This window comes from Miniopterus natalensis, chromosome 16 (assembly GCF_054644295.1).
Source record: "Miniopterus natalensis isolate mMinNat1 chromosome 16, mMinNat1.hap1, whole genome shotgun sequence".
In the NCBI taxonomy this organism is placed as follows: Eukaryota; Metazoa; Chordata; class Mammalia; order Chiroptera; family Miniopteridae; genus Miniopterus; species Miniopterus natalensis.
The window spans coordinates 25,520,856-25,537,422 of record NC_142096.1 but is presented as its reverse complement, the minus strand read 5'-3'; the positions used below and the strand labels follow the sequence as shown (position 1 = coordinate 25,537,422).

The 16,567-nt window shown below is 36.3% G+C and overlaps 1 protein-coding gene across 4 annotated transcripts in view; it reads right to left on the bottom strand.

Annotated features, from left to right (window-relative positions):
* Positions 1–16,567, bottom strand: part of C16H8orf34 (chromosome 16 C8orf34 homolog) — a 522,081-nt gene that overhangs the window by 124,246 nt on the left and 381,268 nt on the right. Inside the window, exon 15 of one of the 4 annotated variants that reach the window (XM_087825423.1) lies at positions 14,590–15,150. The exons of the other annotated variants lie outside the window; for them this stretch is intronic. The gene's annotated coding sequence lies outside the window, so the exon portion shown is untranslated. Of the gene's footprint in view, positions 1–14,589; positions 15,151–16,567 lie in introns of those variants that run through there. 4 annotated transcript variants of the gene reach the window in all.

The window sequence follows — 16,567 nt, the reverse complement described above, 5'->3', positions numbered from 1 at the left end:
TAGAAAACCTTTTAATAAGACCACAAATTCTTAATATTGACTGACATCATTACAAAGTGGAAAGCATTTCTCTAAGGGTCAATAAAGGGTTATATATAGAATATTTCCTATAGCCTATTTGTTGCCATTTGTTTCCTTGTAACATATTATTTGGAAAACATAGTGATATGAACATAACCATAACCAAAATTACTCAGAGTTCTCAAATTATCCTCTCCTAGTTAATGCTAAAGAGCTTTAATTTTTAAAAAATATGTTTTTATTGATTTGAGAGAGAGAGGAAAGGAGAAGGAGAGAGAGAGAGAAACATCAATGTGAGAGAGATACATTGATCGGTTGCCTCCTGTATGCACCCTGACCAGGGGTCAAACCCGAAACCTGGGTATATGCCCTGACTGGGAACCTTTCAGTGTGGGAGATGATGCCCAACCAACTGAGCCACACCAGCCAGGGCAAGAGTTTTAATTTTTAAAACAGGAAGCAACACATTGAAAGCATGATGACAGTAGAATCTCTCATTACCGTTCTATTATTCATAAACACTTAGAAGAAAGATGTGCAGGTGTTAGAATCCAGGGTCCCTGCCTTTTCTGTCCCTCTCCTGCCACCATCCTTTGAGCACTTGCTTGCTAGAAGTTGTATCCCAACCCCTCCCCAACTCCTATCCCCTCACACATACTGCAGTGTGTCTAGAATAGAAGCACCAACTTAGGTCACTTACTTTAAAGCAGAAAACATTATTGTACACTAAGGTAGGCAAAAAATGTCAAACTCATAGAAACAGAGAGTAGAATGGTAGTTGCCAGGGCTGAAGGATGGGGGAAATAAGAAGAGGCTGGTAAAAGGGTACAAACTTTCAGTTGTAGGATGAATAAAATCTGAGGATCTAACGAATGATGTGATGGCTATAGTTGATAACACTCTATTGTATAATTGAAACTGCTAAGGGAGTAGAATTTAAGTGTTCTCACCAAAAATAAAATAAAACAAAATAAAGGCAAATATGTGAATTGATGGGTGTGTTAATTAACTTGAGGAGGGAATTTTTTCATAATGTGTGCTTATATCAAATCAGCACATTGTACACTTTACATATCTTACAATTTTGTCAATTATACCTCAATAAAACTGAACAAAATTACCGCCTTAAAAATGCAGACTAAAAGAACTACCTATAAGGTGTTCAGTTTCTTGCTTTATTTAATTTTTCCTCTCATATCTTTCGGCTTAGACTGTAGAACAGTTCCAATCTCTAAACTGCACGGCAGTCATGGGAAGAATGAATTCAAGAGAAATACACCCCCCTCCTTTTTGGCCACACATCAATGGATAAGAGCCTCTTTGGGGCAGAAATTAGGAAGGAAGTCCTTTTTTAAAAACTCTTATATTCTGGCCCCAGGTAAACCTCAGTCATGAAGCTGCATGCTTGCATCACTGGTCGCCGTGCAGGCACCTAAAACTCAGAGAAAATCCTTCTCCCTCACCAGAGAACCCATACATACCAAAGAGTGAAGAGAGAATCCTCATTTCCCCCCCTCTCTCCCTATTTACTAGCCTCTTTGCTCCCAAGGCAGATTTAGCTTGGCAAGACACAATAGTATGTGGATTCCAAACTCCAGCTCTTTAGTAGAGGGTCAGGAAAAGGGTCCCATGGAGGCCTAATAGTGTGAAATCATAGAAGGGGAAAGAGATCCCTTAAAAGTATATAAAGTCAGAGATTAATCCTCAAACTATTCCTCTGGGGAACTGATTTCTTACAGTGTAACAACAGCTTTGAGAACTTAACTCTTGCAAAGACCATTAACCATGTCCAGAATCACAAGTGGAGTCAATCTGAAAAGCACTGAAAAGGCTTTGAAAACAAAACTGACACAGAAATCTCAGCCCATGGAAAATGGTTTGATGCTTGCAGTGTGAACCTAACTGCATAAATTTCAGGCTACAACAAACAAACAAATCAACATCCTCCAGAGGATTTTCACAGTACCTCAAGTCTCATCACATAATAGTCAAGTTAATTAGTATACAATCCAAAACTATGCAACATACAAACAACCAGGACAATTCCAACAGCATTCAAGGGAAATATAATAAATAAACATTGACTCTGGTATGACTCAGATGGTAGAATTATAAGATAAGGACTTTAAAGCAGTTATCGCATAACTATGCTTCATCAAGTAAGGGGAAACCCTCTTGAAAAAAATGTAACACAGATTTGTGAGCAAAGAAATGGAAACAATAAAAATAACTAAATGGAAATTTTAGAATTAAAAATAAAATAAGTGAAAATAAATTTCACTTCAGGGAATTAGTACTAGAATGGAGATGATAAAGAATAGAGTCAGTCAACTAGAAGATAGATCAATAGAAAATGTCATAATCTAAAACACAAAGAAAAATACAACTGAAAGAATAAAAAGAGCCTCAAGAACCTATGGCATAATGTCACAGGTCTAGCATTTATGTCATTAAATTTCTACGAGGAGAGAAGATGGAGTGTGGTGCAGAAAAAAAGAATGATGGAAAACTCAAGTTTGGTAAAAGCCATAAATTTACAGACTTAAGAAATTCAGAAAATCTGAAACATGACACTGTACACAGACACATGATAATCAAATACTAAAAACCAAAGAGAAAATTTTGAAAGTAGCCAGAGAAACACAGCCTGTTACATATATGGAAACAACGATTTGAATGACTTTAGATTTCTTATCAGAAACCATGGAGCTTAAAGCACCTGGGCAACATTTTTTAAAGCGTGGAAAGAAAAGACTGTCAGCCCAGATTTCTATATCAAGCAAAAATATGCCTTAGGCATATATTCTTAGATGAAGGAAAGCTAAAATCATTTACTGCAAGCAGACCTTTGTTAAAATAAATGCTGAAGAAAGTTTTTCAGGTGTAAGGAAAATGAAAGCAAAAAGAAGTGTGAAATTATAAGCATGAAGAACAAGAAATATGACAAAAATCTATGTAATTATATTAGACTATTTTTTTTATCTCTTAAGTACTCATTTTTTAAAAAAGAGACCTTAAAGAAGCAGTCAAGACATATTCTAACTACAACATAGTAAAACTGAAATTAAAAGTGATAAACCAAAACAAAAACTAACATTTCAAAATTAAAATCCACACTTTAAAGCAACTCTCAGATCAAATAAGAATGCAGAATATCTTGAAAATGATATTAAAAACATTGTGTTCAGACTCTTTCAAATTCCTTACCGTGGCTTACAAGGCCCTCTGTATGCTAAGGTGGCCAATGCTCACGATTTATCCAGGATTGAGGGGTTTCGTGGGACAGAAGACTTTCAGTGCTAAAACCAGGACTATCATGGCAAACTGGGTCATTTGGTTACCTATGCCTTGGATCGCATCCCTGAATTTAGGTGTTATCACTCATCCCCTTGCCTAACTCCAGCGACTGGACTTCATCACTCAACAATACCAAGAACATTGTCACTTCACAGAATTTACATTTGTTGGTCCCCAGTCCAGAATGCTCTTTACCAAGGCATATGAACGATTTGTTCCTCATGCAAAAAGCAGAAATTAAAATAGGATAGCACTAAAAAGATTTCTACTAATGTCAGGGGAAAGTCAGAGTTAAGGCATTTAAAAAAAATAAATCTGTTGACAAATGGAGAGAGGCAAAAGAAAGAAAACAAATATTGGAAAGGAATAATCAAAACAACATGATTTCTAGGTGGTTTGGCTATGTAATTAAAAGAACCAACTAAAAACAGACAGGTACAAAAATTCAGTTGAGTGCTTTTTATAAAATTAAAATACCCAAATCAGGGAGTTTTATTTTATGCGAAAATTGAATCAGACTAATGGAAGAAAATATATCATACAGTAAACCATCATCAATAACAAAATATATAGTATTAAATTAATTTAAATATTTAAATTTAACTATTCAGCAGTAAACTTTATTTAAAAACTCTTTCAAATTCCTAAATGAGACATGCATAAATCAAACACACATAAAGGGAGATTTCATGGGGTCTGTTAGTTGTCTTAATTCAGTGTAAACTTAATAACATACTGTATTCTTACTGTTGACAAACTATTACTGAAAATATTTCAAAATGTTTGGAACAAAATATTTGAAATAGTCAATATATCTGAAAAATAGTAAAGAGAAAAAGTAGGAACAGTAGTTTAAATGCTTTTTAAAATGGTGGTAATTCAAACATGGCACAGGCACAGGAATAGACAGAGACATCAAGCTAACACATTGAGTTAATACACAGGTCTGGCAGTTTACCAAATGATAAAAGCAAAATGTAAAAACCATGTGAAAAAAATGGATTACTCGATAAGTAATGTAAGAGAAACTGGCTTAACATAGAGAACAAAGGCCAACTCCTTACATTACCTTTTATATAAAAATAAATTTCCAATGGATATAATGCTTAAATGTAAAACAGTTAAAACATTAAAAAACAACTTAGATTTTCTTTTTTTGGTAACAACTCTATAAGATATAATTCACATATCATACAATTCACCCATTTAAAGTGTACAATTTAATAATTTTTAGTTTATTTTCAGAGTGTGTAACCATTACCGCAATAAAGTTTAGAACAATTTAATCACCTCGAAAGAAATCTTAGCCGACAGCAGTCATTCCTCATTTTCCAAAACCTCCCTCTACCAAGTTCTAGGCAAACTCTAATCTACTTTCTATCTCTATAGATTTGACTATTTTGAATATTTTATATTAATGGAACCATAATATGTGTTTCTTAGCAACTGGCTTTTTTCACTTAGTATAATTTTTCAAGGTTCATTCATGTTGTAGCATGTAGAGTATTTCATTCTCTTTAATGGTGGAATAATATTCTATTCTATGGATGCACCACTTTGATTTATCTACCCATTAGCTGATGGGTATTTGGGCTATTTTCCACAATTTAGGCTATTATGAGTAATGCTGTTATGAATATTCATGAATAAATTTTTGTGTGGACATATGTTTTCATTTTTCTTGGGCATATATCTAGGAGTGGAATTTCTGGGTCCTTTTGAGAGATGCCTGACTGTTTTACAAAGTGGCTGCACCATTTTGAATTCCAATCAGCAGTGCATGAGGGTTGCAACATCTCTACATACTATCAATGTTTATTATTATTTGTGTCTTTGATTATAGCCATCCTAGTTAATTGGATTTCTTTCTTTCTTTTTCTTTTATATACAGTTGTGGGAGCTATTAAATGTCAGCTTAGTGCTGTGGCGAAGAATGCAGTCTCCATGGCAAAACCATCTGGGTTTAAATTGGGATTCTACTACTTGCCAGGATGACCTATGTTACCTCTGTATTTCATTTCCTTTGACTGCTCAGGCTGTTATAGCAAAATACCATAGACTGGGTGGCTCAAACAACACACATTTATTTCTCCCAGTTTTGGAGGCCGGGAAGGCCAAGATCAAGGTGCTAGCAGATTTGTTTCTCGGTGAGGGCCCTCTTCCTGGCTTGCAGATGGCCACCATCTCACTGTGCACTTTATAACGTCTTCTTTATGCTTGCACAAAGGGAGAGACAGAGCTCTGGTCTCTTTTCCAGGTCTTATACGGATACTAATCCCATTATGGGGGCTCCACCCTCATGACCTCATCTAAACCTGATTGTTGAGGATTCAATTCTGGACTGCAGCGAGCCAGTTTTATAGTCTGCAGCTATACTCTGAGGGGGTGGGAGTGGGGAAAAACAGTTCATGCTTCCGGACTTGGGGGCGATGAGAAACTTTCATGACAGCCCCCATGGTGGGGGGTGGGGAGCATGAGTGCGAGATGGACTCCTTATTGCTCCCCACAAGCCTCCTATCTTCTTGTGTTCTCGGGGGCTCCTAGGTTATCCTGCCAAGGTAAGGTGTGCTTCAGCCTTGGCCCGTGTGCTTGTGTGGATGCATGTAAAGTCATCTGTGTACCCCTACAAATACAGGGAACACAATATTTACCAAAACCTGAATTGTGCATTTTCTTTGGTGAGAATTATATAACTGAATTTTTCCTTCAGTGGCTTCCTCTGGTGAATATATTATGAACAGAAAAATGGGGGATTTTGCTTTATCAAATGAAATACTATTTATTGTGTGTGTGTATCTATGTATGTGAGATTGTTTTACAACATGCACAGATTAAACTATAATTTATAAAAGCCTTTTAAAAACTTAGTTTATGCATCAAATATATACCTTCATAGTAACCACAGTAGGTGAGGTAAGAAGTCAAATCGATTGAGACGTTTCTCAAAATAAAGTAATGATTGTTATTGATCTCATAATGGGGCACATAAACTTAAATGCCTTTTAGGAAAGCAAAATTGAGTAAGGGTGAATTGGTGATTAAACTCATTTTTCCCACTCTGTCAAATAATACACAATTAAAATAAGGGTTTCTGAGCGGAGCTGGTTCTAAATTGTGAAGCACCAAGCCACATAGTTTAAACTATCAAATTGTCACATAGATAGCCAAATATCTATGTAATAAATTCAAGTAGCACTATTTGGGAACAAAAAAAATCACATAATACTGCTTTAGAGAAATCCCATAAAGAACTTGGCTAAACTGCATCCTCAAACATGATTTGAGTTTGATTTATATGCAAAGATAACATCCAAAACATTTTATAATGGCTTAAACACCAACCAATCAAAACAGATGTACTGGTTTCTTTGACTTAATCACAACTCTGTTTTAATGTCTAAATGTCTTTGAACAATCTTTAATGACAACAGCTCAAGAATAAGTACAAAAACAACAAATGCCTAATCAACTCCTCCCATAATTCTATGGCCAACTTTACCACCTCAAGTAACTCATTTTTTTTGTTCTGCAAGTTAGGGTTGCTACAAGTTGAGCTCAAAGTATTTTTCTCCTTCTTGACCCAAAGTCGCTCTTTGCATTGAAGTGATAAGATATTGGTAGGGGAGGAGGAATGCAAGTACCTTAGGTGAAATCACCTGTTCTCAAATCAGTAAAACCATGCACATCATAAATCCTTAAACTGTGACTCTGAATGTTTGTGTCTCCAAAGCCTTAAAAGGTGGCCTGTTCGAGCAGCAATGTTGGCTCTGCCAGGAGATTCTTTAGGACTGCAGAGTGTTCCTAGGACAGAAAATTGCAGCAGAAGAGAGTTCATGCCTGTATGCATTGTCATAATGGCGTTATGGTAAAAAAAACAAAAGACAGCCACAATTCCTTCTGCTGTTAAGTCACATGGACTACCAGAAAGCAAATCTTTTCCTCCCTTTATCTTGAAGTAGAAAATATAGAAAAGTTAACTTTGAGGTAAACAGATTATAAAATGATTTGGAAAAGTAAACATTGAGAACTGAGAGGGAGAATAATAAAACAAAAGTGAGGGATAGTGTGATGGTTAATTTTATGTGTCAACTTGACTGGGGTAAGGGATGACCAAATAGCTGGTAAAACATTATTTCTGGGTGTGACTGTGAAGATGCTTCTGGAGGAGATCAGCATGTGAATCAGTAGACTGAGTAAAGAAGATCCACCCTTAACAATGTAAGTGGGCATCACCCAATCGGTTAAGTCCTGAATAGAATGAAAAGGCTGAGGAAGGGGAGATTTGCTCTCTCTGCTTGGGGTGGAATGTCCCTCTTCTCCTGCCCTTGGACTTCAAAGCTCCTGGCTCTTGTGTCTTTAGACTCCGGGGCTTACACTAGCTGCCCCCAGTCCTCAGAATTTGGGCCCAGAACTGGGAGTTACACCATCGGCTCCCTGGGTTCAACTACTTGCTGAACACAGATTGTAGGACTCTCAGCCTCTATAACCAAGTGAGCCAATTCCCATAATAAACATCTTCATCTGTCTATATCTATCATCTATCTATCTATAATCTGTCTCTCTATCTCTCTCTCTCTGTCTATCTAACCATCTCCATATATGTCCTGTTGGTTTTGTTTTTCTGGAACCCTAATACAAAAGGTTAGCAAAAGAATATTTGGTTTCTTTTTTCTTTCTTAAATGGAGAGAACATTAATACTATTTACATTTATACAATTAAGGAGATTTTTTTCTTATGCTGGAGTAAGGCACTAGAAATGTTTCTTCCTGAGAAAGGAGGAAAGACAATCTCCTTATGGCTTCATGTGGATTCTCCTCAGTAGGTCCTTATTTCCTTATATTGTGTTCTTCCCTCAAAAAATAGGAAATTTTTATTTTTTCCTTCTTTGCAGGAGAAGTAGCCATATTTGCAAATGTCTTCTGAGCCTGACTCAGGTGGATTCTGAATATGTGGCAGTTTGTCTCTGAAGTCCATTTGCTTTCCTTGCCCCACATCACTCTCTTGAGTCTTGTTGCCTAAGATCTCCTATAATGTGCCCCAACATGTATCAGCCTCTGACATTTACCAAGTTCTCTGCCATCTCTTAGAGCTAACACTGCTTCTACTGATCATGTTTAAATACTATTTCATTATGTCCACGTGTGTGCAGGGGAGAAGTTCTTTAAGATAAAATATTTAAATTATTCAAAGCTTTATTAATCAAATTCCAGGTACCTTTCAGGGATCATGCTGCACATCATACTTTCATAGCCTGATGATTTCAGTTAAATTTGTATAATTTTAATGTCACAAAATATGTTTCAAAACATAATTTCTTAATGGCTGCATTCTATTTCATTTTATGGAATTACTATAAATTCTGTAACTATTTTTCTTTTGCTGGAATTTGGATTACTAAAAATTTTCTTTGTAATTAACAATGTTATGATAAACATAACTTGAAAAATCCTTATTTATATTCTTTATCTTAAGATAAGTTATTAAAAATTGAATTATTGTGTCAAATAAGAACACTAAAGAATGTATTGTTACCCTTACCTACCTCCATGTGAGTAAAACTAAGAAAAGATTAGATCTACACCATATTATGATCCAATACAAAATCAAAATTCACCTAAGTTCTCAATGTGACAATGTTTGTACAAAGAGCTTTTCCAAAGGAAAAAAAAAAACACAAAGTAAAGTTTTCCAAAATGTTGTCTGGCAATATACTACGATCCAAATATACTTTTGAACACAGTTGGCATGGAATGTCCCACCAGGATGAGAAGTTAAAATGTCCAAAAATAAGCCAGCACTCATAAAATAAATTACACAATCTTGAAAACCCAGTGGTGTGAACTCTATGCAGAGACACACTAAAGGAATTTAAAAGAGTAAGTCAAAATAGTAACTTTTTATGGGGTTAACCTCCCTTGCCTTTTATTTTTCTCCTTGTACTGTTAGAAAAGCAGCTGGAGAAAAGCACCTAATATTTTGGCTCCAGCTGTCAAAAAATAGGAAGTAAATAAATTAAGCCTATAATTTCACATCTTTCTGAGAAACTGACTGGCATGCCCAATATCCTATTAATTATTGAGAATAAGTAGTTGTAGTTAATTTCTCAAGTTTCTCCCAATTCTTATACAGCAATCTGCTGAAACTGGTGTCTGCAGAGATATAAGGACTACACTTAGAAAAAGTGAAATAGCAATGACACAAGTCCAAATACAAAACCTGAAATGATTTCTCAAATTTTCTTTAATACATATTCCGTTGGCAGTTGAGTTTGAGGTTATATTGAGACACAGAGAGCTCTTTTCATGCTACTTTAAGTTTGAAATAAATGTTCGCAGAAGAGGTGTAAGATCCTGAAATGCTTTGATGATGTACCAAAGGCTTTTGACTCCATTTTAATCTAGAATATACAATACTTCCTGGATCTATGTCAAAATGAGTTTCTGACTATACAGTTCAGAAGAATGGTATATTGAAAAATTGAAAAGAAAATTGTTAAAATGTCTATGAATATATAAAAATTATTTGTGTTACACATTGGATATCTTTTCTTGGTGGTTAAAAACCTATATTTGATCCAGTTGAAATGCTGTGCTCAAAGAGATTAAGAGACTCTAGTTCTTTAAAAACAACAAGTCTTTTATTCCTATAATCTAAAATATTTTTATTGTCAAGGGTCATATTTACCTTTATAAAAATCAGTCTAGGTTTTATTTAACCTTAGTCAGGGAGATTTTAGAATTATATCTTTAAGCAGATTTCTCATTGGATTGAAAAAGAGGCATATTTTTATCGACTACAAATAGGTCTATTTGTGTGTGTGTATGTGTGTGAGCATGCATATATGTGTGTGTGCATGTGTGTGTGTGTGCATGTAGTTAGTCATAGTGAATTATTATAAGAACCAGCAAAATTGTTCAGGGAATAAAATAAAATAAGATATGAGCGAAATAATAGATTAATAAATAGAAATCAATTCAGGTAATCTTCAAAACAGTTCTTTCATTCAAAATATCAATCTAGTATTTTATATGCTAAAGACAGAATTTTTCTCACAGACAATAAACTAGATTGAAATTTCCTTCAGTTCCAAAACTCCATGTCATTAGTCTCTTTTATAAAGCTGTCCCTTTATGTTTGTTCTAATTTGTCCTCAAACCTTGCCTCCACTTTCAAAATACCACCATTTCTTATTTAATAAGAAATTTCAGTGTGTATTACTATTTTTAAAGATTTTAAACAGTTAGTTTATAAAGTTTTCAAGAAGACTACAGGAAATAGTAACATTACAAGAAGGTGATTAGAAAAGTTTGAGTTTTCTAGATATTGAAATATTTCCCAAAGATTTTCCTTATCTGATTATGTTTCCTGGCTAAATTACATTTGCCACAAAAATTACTGGAAAATAATATTTATTACAAAACACAAAATAACATAATAATAAAGTAAATTCACAGCAATAAAACTCAGTATATAATAACAGGGAAATTAATTTGTTTTTCTATTCTGGAATGGTTGCCATTTGAAAACAAACTAAATGGAGAAAGGGGGTAAGTAAAGTTATTTTACTGAAATTCTGAAAGGGAATTCTAAAAGTACAAAGCAAAAGTCCTGGAATTTAGTGGTTATATATAAAAGAGTAATTTTTATTTTAATATTTGGGTCTGGTTAGAGGAACAAAGGTTTAGGGGGCTAATGGAAATACACGCACATTAAATGTCTAGGTGGTGAGTGGCATGAGACCTGGATGAACTGAGGACTCATAGAAGGACTCAATGAATGGATATAAGGGATCTGGGGGGAAAATAGTAGAACTTGGTACTGGAACTAGGACTCAAGCAAAGGGACAGGTGGCTATTCCAGGGTCAGCAAAGCCAGCAGGAGTGGGGTAGAGATAGGGTGTTGGATGGGGAGACAAGGTCCCTAATAAAGAATGATATTCTCCCTACTGCATGACAAACCAGAAACACATATGACTATATCACTAGTGATTATTGATGAGAATAAAGGCTTTGAGTCACTCAAATGTCTTCCTTCGAATTTTGTTTCATGGAGAATATATTCCAAGTTCTTTAGGAACAATTGTGGCCATTAATAAAGAACTGTGACTGATAAGCATCCTCCCCAACTGCAACAAACTCAAAGAAGAGGCATCCCAGGCTGGAAAAGTAGATAAGCAGGAGGAGGGGCTGGGAAGAAAAGAGCTGAGACAGAGCACAAGAGCAACAAAGGAGGAGGAAAGAGCGGCTGTGGCTGAATGAGGCAGCACCCAGCTGACAGTCCATCACACCTGAGAGGCCTGCAGTGTGATGGAACAGTGGGACCCCATGGAATAAGCAGGGGAACCTTTCTCATCAATGACAACAGTGCTACAGACACTGCATAATCAGTTCACATACTGGCATAAAGTCCCACTACTATAATAAATTTTTTATATCTGTCTATCTATCATCTATCTATCTATCTATCTATCTATCTATCTATCTATCTATCTATCTATCTATCTATCTGTCTATCTATCATCTATCTATCTATCTATCTATCTATCTATCTATCTATCTATCTATCTATCATCTATCTATCTATCATCTATCATCTATCTATCATCATCTATCTCCTCCCCCTCCTTAAGATAAAATTCAAACAAAGATGTTCCACACTCGGGTTCCTTAAATCCAACCTCTAAATGGTTAACTTTTAGATTACATGCCTCTCCATATTTACCACCCCCTGCACCACCACCAGCCAAGTTTGCAAGGCAGCAGCTGGCTCCAGAGTGATGAGTAAGCATCTGGTCTCTCAGACACTGAGATTTTCTATCTTATTTCCCACCCCCAAAATTCAGATTCTAAGGCCTGGGAATTTAAATCCTTAAAACACAAATTGAATATACACCCATTCCCTGTTCAATGAGACTTGTAACTGCTGCCCTCCACACCTGGAGGAGGTCCCTCAGTGGCCTCATAGGTCCTTATGCCAACACTTATAGAAAAACCTATTTTTTTAATGTATAGTGACTTAACATTATAAAGGGCTCCCTTGCCTGTGCCATGGGATTCCATATTGACTTGTTCATATCTAAATTTGGAAGACGTCATGGATTAGTAGTACTTCATATCCTACTTTTTATTTTCTATCTTCTTTTTTGCCTTAATTTTATTTTTCCAGCTCTATGAGATTTTGTTGTTGTGCAGTGTACTCGCTCTGATCTTGCCAAAGTTTACATTAAAAAAAATGTCCACATCCTGCCTTAGAAGAGGTTTCAGGGCACTTCTTGCTCGAAAGGCCCCATGTTGGCTGGACAACCATGAGGCAGATGATTACGTCGGCCACATCCTTGTGTTCCTTTGATTACACCTCACTGCCCCGCCAGCAGCACCAATCAGCCTGGCTTCATGGCCACACTAACCACAAGCCAAACCTCACATTTCGCTCCAGTTTGGATTTTCTGACCGATGACCCAGTTTGTATTGACCCTACACGTACTCTGTAACTGTTTGAGGGGTGGGAAAGGAGGGACCATGTGAAAGACCAGTTTCTGGCACAATGCCATTGGAAAATTATCCCTTTAAGCAATAAACTGACAATTTCTCTCTGGTGTTTTCCTGTGTCTCCACTGAGAAATGCTTCTTGCTAGCACATGTAGGCTAAGAAACAAAAGGCCATGCTTCAAAAAAATATTCAAATCACTGCTTTTCCTGAAGGAAAGTCATTCAGTCATTCTCAGTTTTCAGTGCTACCCTGCCCAGGATCTGCGGGTAATCCTTGTGTGGGCTATGGTTGACATTATAGAATAAGCTTCTCTATCCAAAGTGGTGGGACCAGAAGTAGATGATGGGCTTTTTCTTGCAAGAAAATGATGTAAATGGAAGGCACACAGAAATGTTAAAAAGAAGTACATCGATTAGAACTCAAGAATTGACCAAGGTGGAGCAAGAAATGACTTAGCCTAAACTTAAATTCTGCACCCAGAGCATTGCAAGACCTTGAAGAAAGACTTAAAACAACAAACAATCTGAGGACTGCGAGGCCAGGGGGCAAGAAAAGATAAGCTTACAATGGAAAACAGAACCCCCAATGGAAGACCTCCATGGATTTATAGTTTCAGAGGGGAAACTATACTGAAAGCAAAGCTAATATTTATTGGTCATCTACTATAGGACAGTCCACCAACTCTGATCATCTTGACAATCTTTAAAAGGTTATTACTATTTATAATTATTTTTTAAGGTGAGGACTGTTTTACTGAGGACTGTTCAGTAATTTGCCTAACGCTACATTGCTAGTAAAGGGCTGAAGAAGGATTCAGACTTGGATATAAGGTCACCAATTTGTTAGAAAGCCAGCCTGGGACACAGCCGTATCAAACAAAAAAAGAACATCACAATATAATCTATAATAAATAATTAGGCACATATGTGTTATTAAAACAGACATTAGTAAAAACAGCACAGGCGTGATTCTGTTCTAAGATCTGCTCTTCAGCCTTTATAGGGACGACTCAATGACAACCGTTTCCTCATCTTTTTCTGGCACTTCTGAGTCCCCCTATTATTGGCACATTTTAAGTTGTTCTCTATTTTAAGTTGTTCTCTTTCCAGCAACTGTTCTGGTCCTCAGTTCCGTTCTGTTTGAATTCGTTCAGTCTGGTTTGTGCTGATTCCCTTTGTTTTTCGCCTCTCCTCTCCTACCTGGCCCCTTTCCGTGGAGGCTGCTTACCCCCAAGTCACATCCAGGGTGGCCCTCGCCTCCAGTTAGTTCCCAGTTTCCTCTCTCCAGATGTCAGCAACTCTCCGGCGCTTGCAGGTCAGGCAGCAACCCCTGAGACTCATCCTCGAGTCCTTCCTGCTGACTTCCAGTGCGCAGCAGTTAACAGGCCCTCAGTTATTTGTGGTTGGAGAAACACTGGAGACATGATTTACGGTTAGTTCTTCACAGTGCTGTGTATTAAGTTATTAATTTTCTACCTGAGATACCAAAACTTTTTCTTTCTTTTCTACATTACTGCCTGTTACCTTCACTCTAATCAAACCGGATTATCTTTATCTCCTCAAATATACCCTTTGCACATACCACTTTTGTGTTCACCACAAGCAAGGACATACTGTGGCAATATACATACAATATGTTGTTGAAGTTAAGCCTCGTGGACCCTCAAATCAGCTGGGCCTGGGGTTGAATCCTAACTTTATCACCTTGTGTTATTTTCTTAAACAAGTTACTTATGATTTTGATTTTTATTTCCGTATCATTAACTGAGGATAAAAGTTAAGATCCCTCTGTTAGCATTCTGAGAAATTAATGCAACAATATATGCAAACTACTCATACTTTGCACTGAACATATTAAGGATCCAATAAATCAGTGATTTTCAACCTTTTTCATCTCATGGCACACATAAACTAACTATTAAAGTTCTGTGGCACACACAATATATACATTTTTTGCCTATCTGACAAAAAATAGGTATAATTTTGATTCTTTCACACTGGGCAACTATTGTGTTGGCTGTTGTCATTTTTTTAATTTGACAATCCAAGGGGAAAAAGGCACTGCCCTTGACTAAGTAGTCAGGTATCATATGTGTTAAAAATTCTTGCAGCACACCAATTGAAAATCATTGCAAATAAATGATAGTCAATATTGGTAATGGTTGTTTGGGGGGGGTTTCCATCCTATTAAGTGAGATGGCCTAAAGATCCTTGAGAAAAACTAACCCACAAATATCCCCTTTGGTATAATAAAAATGCCCATGAGAACAGAGTAAGATATTGGAAAATGGTTAATGTTCTTTCCTCAGCATCTTGATCACTTCTGCATGTCTTTCACGTTACCTAGAATGATGAAAACATGGTAATTTATCAATCCAGCGAAGTCCAGGAAAGACAAGTGCTAGAAACCAGTATAAGTTAGTGATTACTTCCACCCATTTACTTTTTAGATTTATAATCACTATAGAAAGTTGTTGAGTGCTAAGTATCTAAAGCTAGAGTTATCATTTTAGGCTACATTTCACATGAAGACAAGGACCCATACATCGTCTACTTTAGCATCAAAAAATTATTGTATAAAGTTTGTAAAATGTGAATCACTTTAGAGATCATTATTGGAATTTCTTAGCCCTTTAAAAGCAGTTGGATGAAATGTGTTGCATTTGTTTTGAAAGCCAATTGCTTTTCATTGTTGAAATTCTTCATAGGTGGCTTCAGAAGAGTGGTTTGTTGTAGAGAGGTTTTCATTTTTCATTCCAAAGTCTATTGATTATTAGCTCTTGTATTTTCAGTGCAAACGTCTAATCTCCAAATTACAACTAGCCAAACGCTTGCAAAAATCAAATAGGTACATAACAACGACCTTGATTTAGAAATACAAGGAATTGGTTTTGATTCAGTGTCCAACTGTAATCTTTAGAGGCAGCATGCTTTCACCTTGGATTTTTGGCTGCCTTTGATTCAAATGTTGACAGTAAATAACCTTGTCTGATTCAGTCAACGTTCTCTTCACACTGGTTTCTGGGACTTGTTTGCCTCTGTCTCATGTTGAGCATTATTCACAAATCTGGTATGATTCATTACTTAGGTTATAGAGAAGGCATTCACATTCCACTCTAGGGCTGTCACCATTAAGCCCACAAAGGGAAAAAAATAAATAAAAGACTTCCAGTAATTGGGTGGAGAAAGGTGTAGGTCTGAGACCTTCCTTAACAATTCTAAAAGAAGTCATGTTAGTGGAATGCTCAGAGGGTTGGGGCCTTATTTTTAATTTTAAGGGAATTTATACCACATTCTCCCTTCTTAACAAAACAGTGGCAGCAATGAGGGCATCACCTGCCAGCATTAGCTGATGTAAAACAGACCTGAAGAACTCCTTCCATTGTCTGCCCTAAAACACGCATTCATTATGCACACTCCAGTTGTGATGAAGGATCTGATTTTCCTGTAAATGTCAGCCAAAGCCTGGTTTGTTTTTTTCTCCATCAAGATTTCAAAGGTTACTCAAAACAATGTTTCACAGAAATTATAAAGCGACGGAGGTTTTCCTAATGAGAATCTGATCTCTGTGACTTGCTTTTTATTACAGTGTTCTTATATGCAGACTTCTACTGACCCACCCTTCAATAGTTAACCTCTGCAGTCAGCAGTGTAAACTAACACCAATTTGTGGCTGGCAAAATATGATTTCAAAGGCCAGTTACTTTAAGAAACACAACCTTTTTTTTTTCCAAGCTGAAAAAGAGCACCACAAACCATA